The following is a 24362-nucleotide window of genomic DNA, read 5'->3' as shown; positions in this document are numbered from 1 at the left end:
AACCTGAACCTGACCCTGAACCTGACCCTAACCCTAACCCTAACCCTGACCCTTACCTTGAACCTAACCCTAACCCTGACCCTAAACTTAACCCTAACCCTAACCCTAACCCTAAACCTGAAACTAATCCGAACCCTGATGCTAACCCTGACCCAAACACTAACACAAACCCTAACCCTAACCCTAACCCTAACTCTGACCGTAAACCTAACCCTTACCCTAACCCTAAACCTATCCTTCACCCTGACACTGACCCTGACCCTGACCCTGACCCTGACCCTAACCCTAACCCTAACCCTAATACTAACCCTAACCCTGACCCAAACCCTAACCCTAATCCTAACCCTGACCCTGACCGTGATCTTGAACCTAACCCTAACCCTAACCTTGAGCCTAACACTAACCCTAACCCTAACCCTGACCATGACCGTGATCTTGAACCTAACCCTAACCCTAACCTTGAGCCTAACACTAACCCTAACCCTAAACCTAACCCTAACCCTAAACATAGCCCTAACTCTAACCCTAACACTAACCCTGACACTGACCCTGACCCTGACCCTGACCCTGACCCTAACCCTAAAACTAACCCAGACACTGACCTTGACCCTAACCCTAACCCTAACCCTGAGCCTAACCCTTAAAATAGCACTAATCCTAACCCTAAACCTAACCCTACCCCTAAAACTAACCCTGACACTAACACTAACCCTGACACTAACACTGACCAGGACCCTAAGCCGGACCCTAACCCTAACCCTACCCCTGACCGTAAGCTTAACCCTAACCCTAACTCTGACCGAAAACCTAACCCTAACCCTACCCCAACCCTAACCCTGACCCTGACACTAAACCTGACCCTGACCTTGAACCTGACCCTAACCCTAACCCGAACCCTGAACCTAACCCTAACCCTAACCCTAACCCTTACCCTAACCCTAATTTTAACTCTGACAGTAAACCTAAACCTAGCCCTAACCCTAAACCTAACCCTCACCCTGACACTGATCGTGACCCTGACTCTGACCCTGACCCTAATCCTAACACTAACCCTAACCCTAACCCGGACCCTCACACTGACCCTGACCCTAACCCGGACCCTAACCCTAACCCTAACCCTAACCCTAACACTAACCCTGACCCTAACCCTAACCCTAAACCACACCCTGACCCTAACCCTAACTCTGACCCTAACCTGACCCTAACCCTAAACCTGACCCTAACCCTAAGCCTAAACCTAACCCTAACCCTAACCCAAACCCTGACCCTAACCCTGACCCTGACCCTTACCTTAACACTAACCCTAACCCTAAATCTGAACCTGATCCTTTCCCTAAACCTAAACCTGACCCTAAGCATAAACCGAACACTTACTCTGACCGTAAACCTAACCCTAACCCTAACCCTAACCCTGACCCTGACACTAAACCTGACCCTGACACTAACCCTGACCCTAACCTAAACCCTGAACCTACCTCTAACACTAACCCTAATCCTAACTCTGACCATTAACCTAACCCTAACCCTAACCCTAACCAAGACACTGACCCTGACCTTGACCCTAACCCTAACCCTAACCCTGAGGCTAAAGCTAATCCTACCCCTAACCCTAACACTAAACATAACGCTAAACCCTACCCTGACCCTGACCCTGAACCTAACCATAACCCTAACCGTGACCCTAACCCTAACCCTAAACATAAACCCAACCCTAAAACTAACCCTCACCCTGACCCTGACACTGACCCTGACCCTAACATTAACCCTAACTCTAACCCTAACCTTAACCCTAACCCTAACCCTACCCTAACCCTAAACCTAACCCTAACACTGACCCTGACCCTGACCCTGACACTAACTCTAACCCTAACCCTAACCCTAACCCTGACACTAACCATAACCCTGACCCTGAACCTGTCCCTAAACCTAACCTAACCCTCACCCTGATACTGACCCTGACCCTAAACCTAAAACTAACACTGAACCTGAGCCTAACCCCAACCCTCACCCTGACCCTGACACTAACCCTAACCCTCACCCTGATCCTGACCTTAACCCTAACCCGAAACCTCATCCTAACCATACCCCTAACCCTACCCCTAACCTACCCCTAACACTAAACCTGGCCGTAACACTAACCCTGACCCTAACACTAACACTGACCCTAACACTCACCCTGACCCTAACCCGGACCCTAACCCTAACCCTAACCCTAACCCTGACCAGAAGCTTAACCCTAACCCTAACTCAGACCGTAAACCTAACCCTAACCCAATCCATAAACCTTATCCTGACACTGACACTGAACCTGAACCTGACCCTGAACCTGACCCTAACCCTAACAATAAACCTGACCCTTACCATGACCCTAACCCTAACCCTAACCCTGACCTTAACCCTAACCCTAACCCTAACCCTAACCCAAACCCTGACACTAATCCGAACCCTGATCCTAAACCTGAACCAAACCCTAACCCAAACCCTAACCCGAACCATAACCCTAACCCTAACTCTGACTGTAAACCTAACCCTTACCCTAAACCTAAACCTATCCTTCCCCCTGACACTGACCCTGACCCTGACCCTGACCTTGACACTAACCCTAACCCTAACCCTAATACTAACACTAACCCTGACCCAAAAACTAACCCTAATCCTAAACCTGACCCTGACCCTGAACTTGAACCTAAGCCTAACCCTAACCTTGAGCCTAACCCTAACCCTAACCCTAAACCTAAACCTAACCCTAACTCTAACCCTAACACTAACCCTGAAACTGACACTGACCCTGACCCTGACCCTAACCCTGACCCTGAAACAAACACTGACCCTGAACCTGACCCTGACCCTGACCTTAAGCCTAAACCAAACCCAGACACTGAACTTGACCCTATCCCTAACCCTAACCCTGAGCCTAACCCTAACCATACCCCTAATCCTAACCCTAAACCGAACCCTACCCCTAACACTAACCCTGACACTAACACTAACACTGACACTAACACTGACCAGGACCCTAAGCTGAACCCTAACCTCAACCCTAACCCTGCCCGTAAGCTTAACCCTAACCCTAACTCTGACTGAAAACCTAACCCTAACCCAACCCCAACCCTAACCCTGACCCTGACACTGAACCAGATCCTGACCCTGACCCTGACCCTAAACCTAACCCTAACCCTGACCCTAACCCTAACCCTAACACTAACCCTAACCCTAAACCTAACCCTCACCCTGACACTGACTGTGACCCTGACCCTAATCCTAACACTAAACCTAACCCTAAACCTGACCCTAACACTGACCCTGACCCTAACCGGACCCTAACCCTAACCCTAACCCTAACCCTAACCCTGACCGTAAGCTTAACCCTAACCCTAAATCTGACGGTAAACCTAACCCTAACCCAATACCTAATCCTTACCCTGACACTGACCCTGACCCTGAACCTGACCCTGACCCTAAACCTAACCATAACCCAAACACTGACCCTAACCCTGACCCTGACCCTTACACTAACCCTAAACCAGACCCTGACACTGAACTTGACCCTAACCCTAACCGTAACCCTGAGCCTAACCCTAACCATACCCCTAACTCTAACCCTAACCCTAACCCTCCCTAACACTAAACCTGACCCTAAAACTTACCCTGACCCTAACATTGACCCTGACCCTAACCCGGACCCTAACCCTAACCCTAACCCTAACGCTGACCCTAACACTGACCCTGACCCTATCCGGACACTAACCCCAACCCTAACCCTAACCCTAACACAGACACTGACCCTGACCCTGACCCTGACCCTAAACCTAACCCTGATCTTGACCTTGACCCTACCCCTAAACCTAACCCTGAGGCTAAAGCTAAACCTAACCCTAACCCTAACACTAACCATAATGCTAAACCCTACCCTGACTCTGAACCTGAACCTAACCCTAACCCTAACCGTGACCCTAACCCTAACCCTAAACCTAACCCCAACACTAACACTAACCCTGACCCTGACACTGACCCTGACGCTCACCCTAACACTTACCCTAACTATAACCCTAAACTTAACCCTAAACCTAAACCTACCCTTACCCTAAACCTTACCCTAACACTGACCCTGACCCTGACCTTGACACTAACCCTAACCCTAACCCTAACCCTAACCCTGACACTAATCCGAACCCTGATCCTAATACTGATGCAAACCCTAACCCTGACCCTGACACTAAGCCTAACCCTAAACCTGACCCTGACTCTGATGCTGTACCTAAACCTATCCCTAACCCTCACCCTGATCCTGACCTTAACCCTAACACAAAACCTAATCAAAACCATAACCCTGATCCTAACTCTGACCGTAAACCAAACCCTAACCCTTACCCTAACCCTAACCCTCAACCTAACCCTAACCCAGACACTGACACTGACCCTGACCCTGACCCTGACCCTAACCCTAACCCTAAACCTAACCCTAACCCAATCCCTAACCCTTACCCTACACTGACACTGAACCTGAACCTGACCCTGAACCTGACCCTAACCCTAACCCTAACCCTGACCCTTACCTTGAACCTAACCCTAACCCTGACCCTAAACTTAACCCTAACCCTAACCCTAACCCTAAACCTGAAACTAATCCGAACCCTGATGCTAACCCTGACCCAAACACTAACACAAACCCTAACCCTAACCCTAACCCTAACTCTGACCGTAAACCTAACCCTTACCCTAACCCTAAACCTATCCTTCACCCTGACACTGACCCTGACCCTGACCCTGACCCTGACCCTAACCCTAACCCTAACCCTAATACTAACCCTAACCCTGACCCAAACCCTAACCCTAATCCTAACCCTGACCCTGACCGTGATCTTGAACCTAACCCTAACCCTAACCTTGAGCCTAACACTAACCCTAACCCTAACCCTGACCATGACCGTGATCTTGAACCTAACCCTAACCCTAACCTTGAGCCTAACACTAACCCTAACCCTAAACCTAACCCTAACCCTAAACCTAGCCCTAACTCTAACCCTAACACTAACCCTGACACTGACACTGACCCTGACCCTGTCCCTGAACCTAACCCTAACCCTAACCCTGAGGCTAACCCTAACCCTAACCCTAACACTAACACTAACAATAACCCTAAACCTGACCCGGACCCTGACCCTAATGCTAACGCTAACGCTACACGTGACCCTAACCCTAAACCTAACCCCAACCCTAACCCTGACCCTCACATTGACCCTGACACAGACCCTAACCCTAAACCAAGCCCTAACTCTTACCCGAACTCTAACCCTAACCCTAAACCTACCCTAACCCTAAACCTAACCCTAACACTGACCCAGACCCTGACACAGACCCTAACCCTAACCCTAACCCTAGTACTAACCCTGACCCTGACCCTGACCCTAAACCTAACCCTAACTCTGATCCTGAACTTGACCCTAACCCTAACCCTAACCCTGAGTCTAACCCTAACCCTAACCCTAAACTTAACACTAACAATAAACCTAAACCTGACCCTGACGCTGACCCTGACCCTAACGCTAACCCTACACGTGACCCAAAACCTAAACCTAACCCAAACCCTAACCCTGAAACTCACCTTGAGCCTGACCCTGACCGTAACCATAAACTAAACCCTAACTCTTACCCAAAATCTAACCCTAACCCTAAACCTGCCCAAACCCTAAACCTAACCCTAACACTGACCCTGACCCTGACACTAACCCTAAACGTAACCCTAACCCTAACCATGACACTAACCAAAACCCTGACACTGACCCTGTCCCTAAACCTAACCCTAACCCTCACCATGATCCTGACCCTGACCATAACCCTAACCCTAACCCTGACCCTGACACTAACCCTAACCCTAAAGGTACCCTTAACACTAACCCTAACACTAACCCTGACCCTGACCCTGACACTGTACCTAAACCTATCCCTAAACCTCACCCTGGTCCTGACCTTAACCCTAACCCTAAACCTAATCCCAACCATAACCCTGACCCTAACTCTGACCGTAAACCTAACCCTAACCCTTACCCTAACCAGAACCCTAAACCTAACCCTAACCCAGACACTGACCCTGACCCTGACCCTGACCCTGACCCTAACCCTAAAACTAACCCAGACACTGACCTTGACCCTAACCCTAACCCTAACCCTGAGCCTAACCCTTAAAATAGCACTAATCCTAACCCTAAACCTAACCCTACCCCTAAAACTAACCCTGACACTAACACTAACCCTGACACTAACACTGACCAGGACCCTAAGCCGGACCCTAACCCTAACCCTACCCCTGACCGTAAGCTTAACCCTAACCCTAACTCTGACCGAAAACCTAACCCTAACCCTACCCCAACCCTAACCCTGACCCTGACACTAAACCTGACCCTGACCTTGAACCTGACCCTAACCCTAACCCGAACCCTGAACCTAACCCTAACCCTAACCCTAACCCTTACCCTAACCCTAATTTTAACTCTGACAGTAAACCTAAACCTAGCCCTAACCCTAAACCTAACCCTCACCCTGACACTGATCGTGACCCTGACTCTGACCCTGACCCTAATCCTAACACTAACCCTAACCCTAACCCGGACCCTCACACTGACCCTGACCCTAACCCGGACCCTAACCCTAACCCTAACCCTAACCCTAACACTAACCCTGACCCTAACCCTAACCCTAAACCACACCCTGACCCTAACCCTAACTCTGACCCTAACCTGACCCTAACCCTAAACCTGACCCTAACCCTAAGCCTAAACCTAACCCTAACCCTAACCCAAACCCTGACCCTAACCCTGACCCTGACCCTTACCTTAACACTAACCCTAACCCTAAATCTGAACCTGATCCTTTCCCTAAACCTAAACCTGACCCTAAGCATAAACCGAACACTTACTCTGACCGTAAACCTAACCCTAACCCTAACCCTAACCCTGACCCTGACACTAAACCTGACCCTGACACTAACCCTGACCCTAACCTAAACCCTGAACCTACCTCTAACACTAACCCTAATCCTAACTCTGACCATTAACCTAACCCTAACCCTAACCCTAACCAAGACACTGACCCTGACCTTGACCCTAACCCTAACCCTAACCCTGAGGCTAAAGCTAATCCTACCCCTAACCCTAACACTAAACATAACGCTAAACCCTACCCTGACCCTGACCCTGAACCTAACCATAACCCTAACCGTGACCCTAACCCTAACCCTAAACATAAACCCAACCCTAAAACTAACCCTCACCCTGACCCTGACACTGACCCTGACCCTAACATTAACCCTAACTCTAACCCTAACCTTAACCCTAACCCTAACCCTACCCTAACCCTAAACCTAACCCTAACACTGACCCTGACCCTGACCCTGACACTAACTCTAACCCTAACCCTAACCCTAACCCTGACACTAACCATAACCCTGACCCTGAACCTGTCCCTAAACCTAACCTAACCCTCACCCTGATACTGACCCTGACCCTAAACCTAAAACTAACACTGAACCTGAGCCTAACCCCAACCCTCACCCTGACCCTGACACTAACCCTAACCCTCACCCTGATCCTGACCTTAACCCTAACCCGAAACCTCATCCTAACCATACCCCTAACCCTACCCCTAACCTACCCCTAACACTAAACCTGGCCGTAACACTAACCCTGACCCTAACACTAACACTGACCCTAACACTCACCCTGACCCTAACCCGGACCCTAACCCTAACCCTAACCCTAACCCTGACCAGAAGCTTAACCCTAACCCTAACTCAGACCGTAAACCTAACCCTAACCCAATCCATAAACCTTATCCTGACACTGACACTGAACCTGAACCTGACCCTGAACCTGACCCTAACCCTAACAATAAACCTGACCCTTACCATGACCCTAACCCTAACCCTAACCCTGACCTTAACCCTAACCCTAACCCTAACCCTAACCCAAACCCTGACACTAATCCGAACCCTGATCCTAAACCTGAACCAAACCCTAACCCAAACCCTAACCCGAACCATAACCCTAACCCTAACTCTGACTGTAAACCTAACCCTTACCCTAAACCTAAACCTATCCTTCCCCCTGACACTGACCCTGACCCTGACCCTGACCTTGACACTAACCCTAACCCTAACCCTAATACTAACACTAACCCTGACCCAAAAACTAACCCTAATCCTAAACCTGACCCTGACCCTGAACTTGAACCTAAGCCTAACCCTAACCTTGAGCCTAACCCTAACCCTAACCCTAAACCTAAACCTAACCCTAACTCTAACCCTAACACTAACCCTGAAACTGACACTGACCCTGACCCTGACCCTAACCCTGACCCTGAAACAAACACTGACCCTGAACCTGACCCTGACCCTGACCTTAAGCCTAAACCAAACCCAGACACTGAACTTGACCCTATCCCTAACCCTAACCCTGAGCCTAACCCTAACCATACCCCTAATCCTAACCCTAAACCGAACCCTACCCCTAACACTAACCCTGACACTAACACTAACACTGACACTAACACTGACCAGGACCCTAAGCTGAACCCTAACCTCAACCCTAACCCTGCCCGTAAGCTTAACCCTAACCCTAACTCTGACTGAAAACCTAACCCTAACCCAACCCCAACCCTAACCCTGACCCTGACACTGAACCAGATCCTGACCCTGACCCTGACCCTAAACCTAACCCTAACCCTGACCCTAACCCTAACCCTAACACTAACCCTAACCCTAAACCTAACCCTCACCCTGACACTGACTGTGACCCTGACCCTAATCCTAACACTAAACCTAACCCTAAACCTGACCCTCACACTGACCCTGACCCTAACCCGGACCCTAACCCTAACCCTAACCCTAACCCTAACACTAACCCTGACCCTAACCCTAACCCTAAACCACACCCTGACCCTAACCCTAACTCTGACCCTAACCTGACCCTAACCCTAAACCTGACCCTAACCCTAAGCCTAAACCTAACCCTAACCCTAACCCAAACCCTGACCCTAACCCTGACCCTGACCCTTACCTTAACACTAACCCTAACCCTAAATCTGAACCTGATCCTTTCCCTAAACCTAAACCTGACCCTAAGCATAAACCGAACACTTACTCTGACCGTAAACCTAACCCTAACCCTAACCCTAACCCTGACCCTGACACTAAACCTGACCCTGACACTAACCCTGACCCTAACCTAAACCCTGAACCTACCTCTAACACTAACCCTAATCCTAACTCTGACCATTAACCTAACCCTAACCCTAACCCTAACCAAGACACTGACCCTGACCTTGACCCTAACCCTAACCCTAACCCTGAGGCTAAAGCTAATCCTACCCCTAACCCTAACACTAAACATAACGCTAAACCCTACCCTGACCCTGACCCTGAACCTAACCATAACCCTAACCGTGACCCTAACCCTAACCCTAAACATAAACCCAACCCTAAAACTAACCCTCACCCTGACCCTGACACTGACCCTGACCCTAACATTAACCCTAACTCTAACCCTAACCTTAACCCTAACCCTAACCCTACCCTAACCCTAAACCTAACCCTAACACTGACCCTGACCCTGACCCTGACACTAACTCTAACCCTAACCCTAACCCTAACCCTGACACTAACCATAACCCTGACCCTGAACCTGTCCCTAAACCTAACCTAACCCTCACCCTGATACTGACCCTGACCCTAAACCTAAAACTAACACTGAACCTGAGCCTAACCCCAACCCTCACCCTGACCCTGACACTAACCCTAACCCTCACCCTGATCCTGACCTTAACCCTAACCCGAAACCTCATCCTAACCATACCCCTAACCCTACCCCTAACCTACCCCTAACACTAAACCTGGCCGTAACACTAACCCTGACCCTAACACTAACACTGACCCTAACACTCACCCTGACCCTAACCCGGACCCTAACCCTAACCCTAACCCTAACCCTGACCAGAAGCTTAACCCTAACCCTAACTCAGACCGTAAACCTAACCCTAACCCAATCCATAAACCTTATCCTGACACTGACACTGAACCTGAACCTGACCCTGAACCTAACCCTAACCCTAACCCTGAACTTAACCCTAAGCCTAACCCTAACACTAACACTAACCCTAACCTTGACCCTGACCCTGACACTGACAATGAACCTGACCCTGACCCTGACACTGACCCTAACCTTAACCCTAACCCTGACCCTAACCCGAACCCTAACCATAACCCTAACCCTAACCTTAACCCTAACTCTAACTCTGCCAGTAAACCTAACCCTAACGCTAAACCTAAACCTAAACCACACCCAGACACTGACCGTGACCCTGACCCTGACCTGACCCTAATCCTAACCCTAACCCTAACCCTGAACCTAACACTGACCCTGACCCTAACCCAGACCCTAACCCTGACGCTGAACCTAACCCTAACCCACACCCTGACCCTAACCCTTACTCTGACCCTAACCTGACCCTAACCCTAAACCTGACCCTAACCCTAAGCCTAAACCTAACCCTAACCCTAACCCTAACCCTGACCCTAACCCTGATCCTGACCCTTACCTTAAACCTAACCCTAACCCTAAACCTGACCATGATACTTTCCCTAACCCTAGACCTAACCCTAACCCAATCCCTAACCCTTACCCTGACACTGACACTGAACCTGAACCTGACCCTAACCCTAACCCTAACCCTGACCCATACCTTGACCCTAACCCTAACCCTAACCCTGACCTTAACCCTAACCCTAACCCTAACCCTAACACTAACCCTGACCCTGACACTAAACCTGACCCTGACACTGACCCTGACCCTGACCCTAACCTAAACCCTGAACCTACCTCTAACCCTAAACCTAATCCTAACTCTGACCATTAACCTAACCCTAACCCTAACACTAACGCAGACACTGACCCTCTCCATGACCCTAACCCTAAACCTGATCCTGACATTGACCCTAAACCTAACCCTAAACCTGAGGCTAACCCTAAACCTAACCCTAACCCTAACAATAACCATAACGCTAAACCCTACACTGACCCTGACCCTAACCCTAACCGTGACCCTAACCCTAACCCTAAACCTAACCCCAAACCTAACACTAACCCTGACCCTGACCCTGACCCTGACCCTGACCCTAACACTAACCCTAACTCTAACCCTAACCGTAACCCTCCCCTAACCCTACCCTAAACGTAAACCTAACCCTAACACTGACCCTGACCCTGACCCTGACACTAACCCTAAACCTAACCCTAACCCTAACCCTAACTCTGACCGTGAATCTAAACCTTACCCAAAACCTAAACCTATCCTTCACCCTGGCACTGACCCTGACCCTGACCCTGACCCTGACCCTAACCCTAACCCTAATACTTATCCTGACCCTGACCCAAACCCTAACCCTAATCCTAACCCTTACCCGGACCCTGATCTTGAACGTAACCCTAACCCTAACCATGAGCCTAACCCTAACCTTAACCCTAACCCTAACTCTAAACCTAGCCCTAACTCTAACCCTAACACTAACCCTGACACTGACACTGACCCTGACAAGGACCCTGACCCTAACCCTAACCCTAACCCTGATCCTGAACTTGACCCTAACCCTAAACCTAAACCTGAGGCTAACCCTAACCCTAACCCTAACCCTAACACTAACAATAACCGTAAACCTGACCCTGACCCAGACCTTAATGCTAACCCTACATGTGACCCTAACCCTAAACCTAACCCCAACCCTTACACTGACCCTCACCTTGACCCTGACACTGACCCTAAAACTAAACCAAACCCTAACGCTTGCCCTAACTCTCCCCCTAACCCTAAACCTACCCTAACCCTAAACCTAACCCTAACACTGACCCTGACCCTGACACTAACCCTAACCCTAAACCTAACCCTAACCCTAACCCTGACACTAACCATACCCCTGACCCTGACCCTGTCCCTAAACCTAACCCTAACCCTCACCATGATCCTGAACCTGACCCTAATCCTAACCCTAACCCTGACCCTGACACTGAACGCAACCTTAACCCTAACCCTTACCCTAACCCTAACCCTAAACCTAACCCTAACCCTAACATTAACCCTAATTCTAACTCTGACCGTAAACCTAACCCCAACCCTAACCCTAAACCTAAACCGCACCCTGACACTGACCGTGACCCTGACCCTGACCTGACCCTAATCCTAACCCTAACCCTAACCCTGACACTAAAACTGACCATGACCCTCACCCAGACCCTAACCCTGACCCTGACCCTAACCCTAACCCACACCCTGACCCTAACCCTAACTCTGACCCTAACCTGACCCTAACCCTAAACCTGACCCTAACCCTAAGCCTAAACATAACCCTAACCCTAACCCTAACCCTGACTCTAACCCTGATCCTGACCCTTACCTAAAACCTAACCCTAAGCCAAAACTTGACCATGATCCTTTCCGTAACCCTAAACCTGACCATAAGTATAACCTGAACACTTACTCTGACCGTAAACCTAACCCTAACCCTAACCCTAACCCTGACCCTGACACTAAACCTGACCCTGACACTGACCCTTACCCTAACCTAAACCCTGAAGCTACCTCTAACCCTAACCCTAATCCTAACTCTGACCATTTACCTAACCCAAACCCTAAAACTAACCCAGACACTGACCCTCTCCCTGACCCTAACCCTAACCCTGATCCTGACATTGACCCTAACCCTAACCCTAAACCTGAGGCTAACCCTAACCCTAACCCTAACCCTAACACTAACCATAACGCTAAACCCTACACTGACCCTGACCCTGAACCTAACCCTAACTCTAACCGTGACCCTAACTCTAACCCTAATCCTAACCTCAAACCTAACACTAACCCTGACCCTGACCCTGACCCTGACCCTAACACTAACCCTAACTCTAACCCTAACCTTAACCCTAACCCTAACCCTACCCTAACCCTAAACCTAACCCTAACACTGACCCTGACCCTGACCCTGACACTAACTCTGACCGTAAACCTAAACCTTACCCTAACCCTAAACCTATCCTTCACCCTGGCACTGACCCTGACCCTGACCCTGACCCTGACAGTGACCCTGACCCTAACCCTTACCCTAACCCTAATACTAACCCTGACCCTGACCCAAACCCTAACCCTAATCCTAACCTTTAACCTGACCCTGAACTTGAACGTAACCCTAACCCTAACCATGAGCCTAACCCTAACCCTAAACCTGACCCTAACCCTAACCCTAAACCTAGCCCTAACTCTAACCTTAACACTAACCCTGACACTGACACTGACCCTGACAAGGACCCTGACCCAAACCCTAACCCTAACTCTGATCCTGAACTTGACCCTAACCCTAACCCTAACCCTGAGGCTAAACCTAACCCTAACCCTAACCCTAACACTAACAATAACCATAAACCTGACCCTGACCCAGAGCCTAATGCTAACCCTACATGTGACCCTGACCCTAAAACTAACCCCAACCCTAACCCTGACCCTCACCTTGACCCTTACACTGACCCTAAAACTAAACAAAACCCAAACTCGTACCCTAACTCTCCCCCTAACCCTAAACCTACCCTACCCTAAACCTAACCCTAACACTGACCCTGACCCTGACACTAACCCTAACCCTAACCCTAACCCTAACCCTGACACTAACCATAACCCTGACCCTGACCCTGTCCCTAAACCTAACCCTAAACCTCACCATGATCCTGACCCTGACCCTAATCCTAACCCTAACCCTGACCCTGACACTAACCCTAACCCTAACCCTAACCCTACCCCTAACACTAACCCTAACCCTAACCCTGACCCTGACCCTGACGCTGTACCTAAACCTATCCCCAACCCTCACCCTTATCCTGACCTTAAGCCTAACACTAAACCTAATCCCAACCATAACCCTGACCCTAACTCTGACCGTAAACCTTACCCTAAACCTTACCCTAACCAGAACCCTAAACCTACCCCTAAACCAGACACTGACCCTGACCCTGACACTGACCCTAACCCTAAACCTAACCCAGACACTGACCTTGACCCTAACCCGAACCCTAACCCTGAGCCTAACCCTAACCATACCCCTAATCCTAACCCTAACCCTAACCCTACCCCTAACACTAACCCTGACCCTAACACTAACCATGACACTAACACTGACTAGGACCCTAAGCCGGACGCTAACCCTAACCTTAACCCTGACCGTAAGTTAACTATAACCCTAACTCTGACCGAAAACCTAACCCTAACCCAACCCCAACCCTAACCCTGACCCTGACACTGAACCTGACCCTGACCCTGACCCTGACCCTAACCCTAACCCTATCCCTGACCCTAACCCTAACACTAACCCTAACCCTAACCCTAACCCTAATTTTAACTCTGAACGTAAACCAAACCCTAACCCTAACCCTAACCCACACCCTGACCCTAACCCTAACTCTGACCCTAACCTGACCCTAACCCTAAACCTGACCCTAACCCTAAGCCTAAATATAACCCTAACCCTAACCCTAACCCTGACCCTAACCCTGATCCTGACCGTTACATTAACACTAACCCTAACCCTAAACCTGAACCTGATCCTTTCCCTAAAGCTAAACCTGACCCTAAGCATAAAGCGAACACTTACTCTGACCCTAAACCTAACCCTAACCCTAACCCTAACCCTGACCCTGACCCTAACCTAAACCCTGAACCTACTTCTAACCCGAACCCTAATCCTAACTCTGACCATTAACCTAAACCTAACCCTAACCCAGACTGTGACCCTGACCCTGACCCTGACCCTGACCCTAACCCTAACCCTAACCCTGATCCTGACCTTGACCCTAACCCTAACCCAAACCCTGAGGCTAAAGCTAAACCTAACCCTAATCTTAACACTAACCAGAACGCTAAACCCTACCCTGACGCTGATCCTGAACCTAACCCTAACCCAAACCTTAACACTAACAATAACCCTAAACCTAACCGTGACCCTGACCCTGACCCTAATGCTAACCCTACACGTGACTCAAAACCTAAACCTAACCCCAACTCTGACCCTGACCCTCACCCTGACCGTAACAATAAACCAAACCCTAACTCTTACCCTAAATCTAACCCTAAACCTAAACCTACCCAAACCCTAAACCTAACCCTAACACTGACCCTGACCCTGACACTAACCCTAAACCTAACCCTAACCCTAACCCTCACACTAACCATAATCCTCACCCTGACCCTGTCCCTAAACCTAACCCTAACCCTCACCATGATCCTGACCCTGACCATAACCCTAACCCTAACCCTGAACCTAACCCTAACCCTAACCCTAACCCTTACCCTAACCCTAATTTTAACTCTGACAGTAAACCTAAACCTAGCCCTAACCCTAAACCTAACCCTCACCCTGACACTGACCATGACCCTGACTCTGACCCTGACCCTAATCCTAACACTAACCCTAACCCTAACCCGGACCCTCACACTGACCCTGACCCTAACCCGGACCCTAACCCTAACCCTAACCCTAACCCTAACACTAACCCTGATCCTAACCCTAACCCTAACCCACACCCTGACCCTAACCCTAACTCTGACCCTAACCTGACCCTAACCCTAAACCTGACCCTAAACCTAAGCCTAAACCTAACCCTAACCCTAACCCAAACCCTGACCCTAACCCTGATCCTGACCCTTACATTAACACTAACCCTCACCCTAAACCTGAACCTGATCCTTTCCCTAAACCTAAACCTGACCCTAAGCATAAACCGAACACTTACTCTGACCGTAAACCTAACCCTAACCCTAACCCTAACCCTAACCCTGACCCTGAAACTAAACCTGACCCTGACACTAACCCTGACCCTGACCCTAACCTAAACCCTGAACCTACCTCTAACACTAACCCTAATCCTAACTCTGACCATTAACCTAACCCTAACCCTAACCCTAAACCAGACACTGACCCTGACCTTGACCCTAACCCTAACCCTAACCGTGACCCTAACCCTAACCCTAAACATAAACCCAACCCTAACACTAACCCTCAACCTGACCCTGACCCTGACCCTAACACTAACCCTAACTCTAACCCTAACCTTAACCCTAACCCTAACCCAACCCTAACCCTAACACTGACCCTGACCCTGACCCTGACACTAACCCTAACCCTAACCCTAACCCTGACACTAACCATAACCCTGACCCTGAACCTGTCCCTAAACCTAACCTAACCCTCACCCTGATACTGACCCTAAACGTAAAACTAACCCTGAACCTGATCCTAACCCCAACCCTCACCCTGACCCTGACACTAATCCTAAACCTAACCCTAACCACAAACCTAACCCTAACACTAACCCTAACCCTAACCCTGACCCTGACCTTGACCCTGTCCCTAAACCTATCCCTAACCCTCACCCTGATCCAGACCTTAACCCTAACCCGAAACCTAATCCTAACCATAACCCTAACCCTAACTCTGACCGTTAACCTAACCCTAACCTTTACCCTAAACCTAAACTTAAACCTAATCCTAACCTAAACACTGACCCTAACCCTGAACCTGACCCTGACACTAACCCTTAACCTGACCCTGACACTGACCTTGACCCTAACCCTAACCGTAAACCTGAGCCTAACCCTAACCATACCCCTAACCCTACCCCTAACCTGCCCCTAACACTAAACCTGACCCTCACACTAACCCTGACCCTAACACTGACCCTGACCCTAACCCGGACCCTAACCCTAACCCTAACCCTAACCCTAACCCTGACCAGAAGCTTAACCCTAACCCTAACTCTGACCATAAACCTAACCGTAAACCAATCCCTAAACCTTACCCTGACACTGACACGGAACCTAACACTGACCCTGAAACTGACCCTAACCCTAACAATAAACCTGACCCTTACCATGACCCTAACCCTAACCCTAAACCTGACCTTAACCCTAACCCTAACCCTAACTCTGACCGTAAACCTAACCCTTACCCTAAACCTAAACCTATCCTTCCCCCTCACACTGACCCTGACCCTGACCCTGACCTTGACCCTAACCCTAACCGTAACCCTAATACTAACCCTAACTCTGACCCAAAACCTAAACCTAATCCTAACCCTGACCCTGACCCTGAACTTGAACCTAACCCTAACCCTAACCTTGAGCCTAACCCTAACCCTAACCCTAACCCTAACCCTAAACCTAAACCTAACCCTAACTCTAACCCTAACACTAACCCTGAAACTGACACTGACCCTGACCCTGACCCTGACCCTAACCCTGACCCTGAAACAAACACTGACCCTGAACCTGACCCTGACCCTGACCCTAACCCTAAACCAAACCCAGACACTGACCTTGACCCTAACCCTAACCCTAACCCTGAGCCTAACCCTAACCATACCCCTAATCCGAACCCTAAACCTAACCCTACCCCTAACACTAACCCTGACACTAACACTAACACTGACACTAACACTGACCAGGACCCTAAGCCGGACACTAACCACAACCCTAACCCTGCCCGTAAGATTAACCCTAACCCTAACTCTGACTGAAAACCTAACCCTAACCCAACCCCAACCCTAACCCTGACCCTGACACTGAACCAGATCCTGACCCTGACCCTGACCCTAAACCTAACCCTAACCCTGACCCTAACCCTAACCCTAACACTAACCCTAACCCTAAATCTAACCCTAACCCTGACATTTACCGTGACCCTGACCCTCATCCTAACCCTAAACCTAACCCTAACCCTGACCCTAACACTGACCCTGACCCTAACCGGACCCTAACCCTAACCCTAACCCTAACCCTGACCGTAAGCTTAACCCTAACCCGAACTCTGAAGGAAAACCTAACCCTAACCCAATACCTAATCCTTACCCAGACACTGACACTGACCCTGACCCTGACCCTGACCCTAAACCTAACCCTAACCCTAATACTAACCCTAACCCTGACCGAAACCCTAACCCTAATCCTAATCCTGACCCTGACCGTGAACTTGAACCTAACCCTAACCCTAACCTTGAGCCTAACCCTAACCCTAACCCTAACCCTAACCTAAACCTAGCCCTAACTCTAACCCTAACACTAACCCTAACTCTGACCGTAAACCTAACCCTTACCCTAAACCTAAACCTATCCTTCCCCCTCACACTGACCCTGACCCTGACCCTGACCTTGACCCTAACCCTAACCGTAACCCTAATACTAACCCTAACTCTGACCCAAAACCTAAACCTAACCTTAACCCTAAACCTAACCCTGACCTTGACCCTAACCCTAACACAAACCTTAACTCTAACTCTGACCCTAACCTGACCCTAACCCTAACCCTAACCCTGAGCATAACACTAACCATACCCCTAACCCTAAGCCTAACCCTGACACTACCCCTAACACTAACCCGGATCCTAACACTAACCCTGAACCTAACACTGATCCTGACCCTATCCCGGACCCTAACCCTTACCCTAACCCTAACCCTGACCCAAAACTCAACCCTAAACCTAACTCTGACCGTAAACCCACCCCTAAACGAACCCTAACAATAACACTGACACAGACACTGGACCTGACCCTGACCCTAACCCTGACCCTAACCCTAACCCTAACCCTAACCCTTACCCTTACCTTGACCCTAACCCCAACCCTAACCCTGACCCTGACCCTAACCCTAACCCTATACCTAACCCTAACCCTAAAACTGACAGTAACCCGAACCCTGATACTAACCCTGACCCTAACCCTATCCCAAACCCTAACCCTAACCCTAAACCTAATCATAAGTCTGACCGTAAACCTAACCCTAACCCTAACATTAACCCTAACCCTTACCCTGACACTGACCCTGACCTTGATCCTGACCCTGACCCTAACACTGACCCTGACCCTAACGCGGACCCTAACCCTAACCCTGACCCTAACCTGAACCTAACCCTAAACCTGCCCCTAACCCTAAGCCTAAACCTAACCCTAACCCTAACCCTGATCCTAACCCTGATCCTGACCCTTACATTAACTTTAACCCTAACACTAAACCTGACCCTGATACTTTCCCTAACCCTAACCCTGACCCTAAGCTTAACCCGAACACTTACTCTGACCGTAAACCTAACCCTAACCGAAACCTACCCCTAACCCTGATTCTGACCCTGACGCTGTACCTAAACCTATCCCTAAACCTCACCCTGATTCTGACCTTAACCTTAACCCTAAACCTAATCCCAAGCATAACCCTGACCCTAACTCTGACCGTAAACCTAACCCTAACCCTTACCCTAACCAGAACCCTAAACCTAACCCTAACCCAGACACTGACCCTTACCCTGACCATGACCCTGAACCAAACCCTAAACCTAACCCAGACACGGACCTTTACCCTAACCCTAACCCTAACCCTGAGCCTAACCCTAACCATACCCCTAATCCTAACCCTAACCCTAACCCCACCACTAACACTAACCCTGACCCTAACACTAACCCTGACCGTAAGCTTAACCCTAACACTAACTCTGACCGAAAACCTACCCCTAACCAAACACCAAACCTAACACTGACCCTGACACTGAACCTGACCCGGACCCTGACCCTAACCCTAACCCTAACCCAGACCCTAACCCTAACCATAACCATAACCATAAACCTAACCCTAATTCTAACTCTGACCGTAAACCTAACCCTAAACCTAACCCTCACAGTGACACTGACGGGGACCCTGACCCTGACCCTGACCCTAATCCTAAACCTAACCCTAACCCTGACCCTAAACCTAACCCTAACCCACACCCTGACCCTAACCCTATCTCTGACCCTAACCTGACCCTAACCCTAAACCTGACCCTAACCCTAAGCCTAAACCTAACCCTAACCCTAACCCTAACACTAACACTAACCCTGACCCTGAAACTAAACCTGACCCTTACACTGACCTTGACCCTGACCCCAACCTAAACCCTGAACCTACCTCTAAACCAAACACTAATCCTAACTCTGACCATTAACCGAACCCTAACCCTACCAGAAACCCAGACACTGACCCTGACCCTGACCCTAACACTAACCCTAACCCTGATCCTGACCTTGACCCTAACCCTAACCCAAACCCTGAGGCTAACCCTAACCCTAACCCTAACACTAACACTAACCATAACCCTAAACCCTACACTGACCCTGACCCTGAACCTAACCCTAGCCCAAACCGTGACCCTAACCTAACCCTAATCCTAACCCTGACCCTGACCCTGACCTTCACCCTAACCCTAAGCCTAACCCTGAGCCTAACCCTAGCCCTAACCCTAACCCTAAACCTAGCCCTAACACTAACACTGGCCCTAACACTGATCCTGACCCTAACCCAGACCCTAACCCTAACACTAACCCTAACCCTAACACTGACCCTAACACTAAACCTAAACCTAACCTTAACCCTATACCTAACCCTGACCCTGACACTAACCCTAACACTAACCCTAACAGTAACCCTGATCCTAACCCTAAACCTAACCCTAACCCTGACCCTAACCCTAACCCTGAACCTATCCTGACCCTAACCCTAAACATGACCATAACCCTAAGCCTAAACCAAACCCTAACCCTACCCCTAACCCTGATCCTAACCCTGATCCTGACCCTTACCTTAACTTTAACCCTAACACTAATCCTGACCCTGATACTTTCCCTAACCCTTACCCTGACCCTAAGTTTAACCCGAACACTTACTCTGACCGTAAACCTAACCGTAATCCAAAACTAACCCTAACCCTGACTGACACTGAACCTGACCCTGACCATAATCCTAACCCTAAACCTAACCCTAACCCAGACACTGACTCTAACCCGGACCCTGACCCTAACCATAAACCTAACACTGACACTGACCTTGACCCTAACCCTAACCCTAACCCTGAGCCTAACCCTACCCCTAACACTATCCCTGACCCTAACACTAACCCTGACACTAACACTGACCCTGACCCTAACCCAGACCCTAACCATAACCCTAACACTAACCCTGACCGTAAGCTTAAACCTAACCCTAACCCTGACCCTGACCCTAACGCTAACTCGAAACCTGAACCTTACCTTGACCCTAAACCTAACCGTAACCGTGACCCTAACCTTAACCATAACCATAACCCTAACCCTAACCCTAAACCTGAAACTAATCCGAACCCTGATCCTAACCCTGACCCAAACCCTAACCCAAACCCTAACCCTAAACCTAATCCTAACCCTAACTCTGACCGTAAACCTAACCCTTACCCTAACCCTAAACCTATCCTTCACCCTGACATTGACCCTGACCCTGACCCTGACCCTAACCCTAATCCTAACCCTAATACTAACCCTGACCCTGACCCAAACCCTAACCCTAATCCTAACCCTGACACTAACCATAACCCTGACCCTGACCCTGTCCCTAAACCTAACCCTAACCCTCACCATGATCCTGACCTTGACCCTAACCATAACCCTGACCCTGACGCTAACCCTAAACCTAACCCACACCCTGAAACTAACCCTAACTCTGACCGAAACCTGACCCTAACCCTGATCCTGACCCTTACGTTAACACTAACCCTAACCCTAAACCTGACCCTGATCCTTTTCCTAACCCTAAACCTGACCCTAAGCATAACCCGAACACTTACTCTGACCGTAAACCTAACACTAACCCTAACCCTAACCCTAACCCTGACCCTGACACTAAACCTGACCCTGACACTGACCCTGAAACTGACCCTAACCTAAACCCTGAACCTACCTCTAACCCTAACCCTAATCCTAACTCTGACCATTAACCTAACCCTAACCCTAACACTAACCCAGTCCCTGACCCTGATCCTTACCCTGACCCTGACCCTAATCGTAACCCTAACCCTAACCCTAATCCTAACCCTGACCCTGAACCTAACCATAACACTAAACCTTACCCTAACCCTGACACTGACCCTAACCCTAGCACTGACCCTAACCCTAATCCTGACCCTTACCTTCACCCTAAACCTAACCCTAACCCTGACCCTAACCCTAACCCTAAACCTAACCCTAACCCTAACCCTGACCCTAAAACTAACACTGACCCTTACCATCAACCTAACACTAACCCTAACCCTGACCCTACAACCTAACCCTAACCATAATCCTACCTCTGACTGTTAACCTAACCCTAACCCTAAACCTAACACTGACACTGACCCTGACCCTGACCGGACCCTGACCCTGACCCTCACCCTAACCTTGATCCTGACCTTCAACATAACCCTAACCCTAACCCTAACCCTGAGGCTAACCTTAACCCTAACCGTAGCACTAACACTAACCCTGACCCTAAACCTGACCCTGACCCTGACCCTGACCCTAAGCCGGACCCTAACCCTAACCCTAACCCTAACCCTGACCCTAAGCTTAACCCTAACACTAACTCTGACCTTAAACCTAACCCTAAACCAACCCTAACCCTAACCCTGACCCTGACCCTGACCCTGAACCTGACCCTAACCCTAACCCTAAATCTGACCCATACCTTGACCCTAACACTAACCCTAACCCTGACCCTAAACCTAACCCTATCCCTAAACCTGACACTAATACGAAACATGATCCTAACCCTGACCCTAACCCTAACCCAACCCTAACCCTACCCCTACCACTAATCCTAACTCTGACCGTAAACCTAACCCTAACCCTAACCCTAATCCTAACCCTGAACCTGACCCTGACCTTGACCCTAACCCTAACCCTAACCCTGACCCTAACACTAAACCTAAACCTAACCTTAACCCTAAACCTAACCCTGACCCTGACCCTAACCCTAACACTAACCCTAACCCTAACCCTAATACTAACCCTAACCCTGACCCAAACCCTAACCCTAATCCTAACCCTGACCCTGACCGTGATCTTGAACCTAACCCTAACCCTAACCTTGAGCCTAACACTAACCCTAACCCTAACCCTGACCATGACCGTGATCTTGAACCTAACCCTAACCCTAACCTTGAGCCTAACACTAACCCTAACCCTAAACCTAACCCTAACCCTAAACCTAGCCCTAACTCTAACCCTAACACTAACCCTGACACTGACACTGACCCTGACCCTGTACCTGAACCTAACCCTAACCCTAACCCTGAGGCTAACCCTAACCCTAACCCTAACACTAACACTAACAATAACCCTAAACCTGACCCGGACCCTGACCCTAACGCTAACGCTAACGCTACACGTGACCCTAACCCTAAACCTAACCCCAACCCTAACCCTGACCCTCACATTGACCCTGACACAGACCCTAACCCTAAACCAAGCCCTAAATCTTACCCGAACTCTAACCCTAACCCTAAACCTACCCTAACCCTAAACCTAACCCTAACACTGACCCTGACCCTGACACAGACCCTAACCCTAACCCTAACCCTAGTACTAACCCTGACCCTGACCCTGACCCTAAACCTAACCCTAACTCTGATCCTGAACTTGACCCTAACCCTAACCCTAACCCTGAGTCTAACCCTAACCCTAACCCTAAACTTAACACTAACAATAACCCTAAACCTGACCCTGACGCTGACCCTGACCCTAACGCTAACCCTACACGTGACCCAAAACCTAAACCTAACCCAAACCCTAACCCTGAAACTCACCTTGAGCCTGACCCTGACCGTAACCATAAACTAAACCCTAACTCTTACCCAAAATCTAACCCTAACCCTAAACCTGCCCAAACCCTAAACCTAACCCTAACACTGACCCTGACCCTGACACTAACCCTAAACGTAACCCTAACCCTAACCATGACACTAACCAAAACCCTGACACTGACCCTGTCCCTAAACCTAACCCTAACCCTCACCATGATCCTGACCCTGACCATAACCCTAACCCTAACCCTGACCCTGACACTAACCCTAACCCTAAAGGTACCCTTAACACTAACCCTAACACTAACCCTGACCCTGACCCTGACACTGTACCTAAACCTATCCCTAAACCTCACCCTGATCCTGACCTTAACCCTAACCCTAAACCTAATCCCAACCATAACCCTGACCCTAACTCTGCAGTCAAATGCTCTACCACTGAGCTATACCCCCTCTCTGACCCTAACTCTGACCGTAAACCTAACCCTAACCCTTACCCTAACCAGAACCCTAAACCTAACCCTAACCCAGACACTGACCCTGACCCTGACCCTGACCCTAACCCTAAAACTAACCCAGACACTGACCTTGACCCTAACCCTAACCCTAACCCTGAGCCTATCCCTTAAAATAGCACTAATCCTAACCCTAAACCTAACCCTACCCCTA

Source organism: Cynocephalus volans, chromosome 10 (genome assembly GCF_027409185.1).
Source record: "Cynocephalus volans isolate mCynVol1 chromosome 10, mCynVol1.pri, whole genome shotgun sequence".
NCBI lineage: Eukaryota > Metazoa > Chordata > Mammalia > Dermoptera > Cynocephalidae > Cynocephalus > Cynocephalus volans.
Note: the sequence above shows the minus strand (reverse complement) of the source record.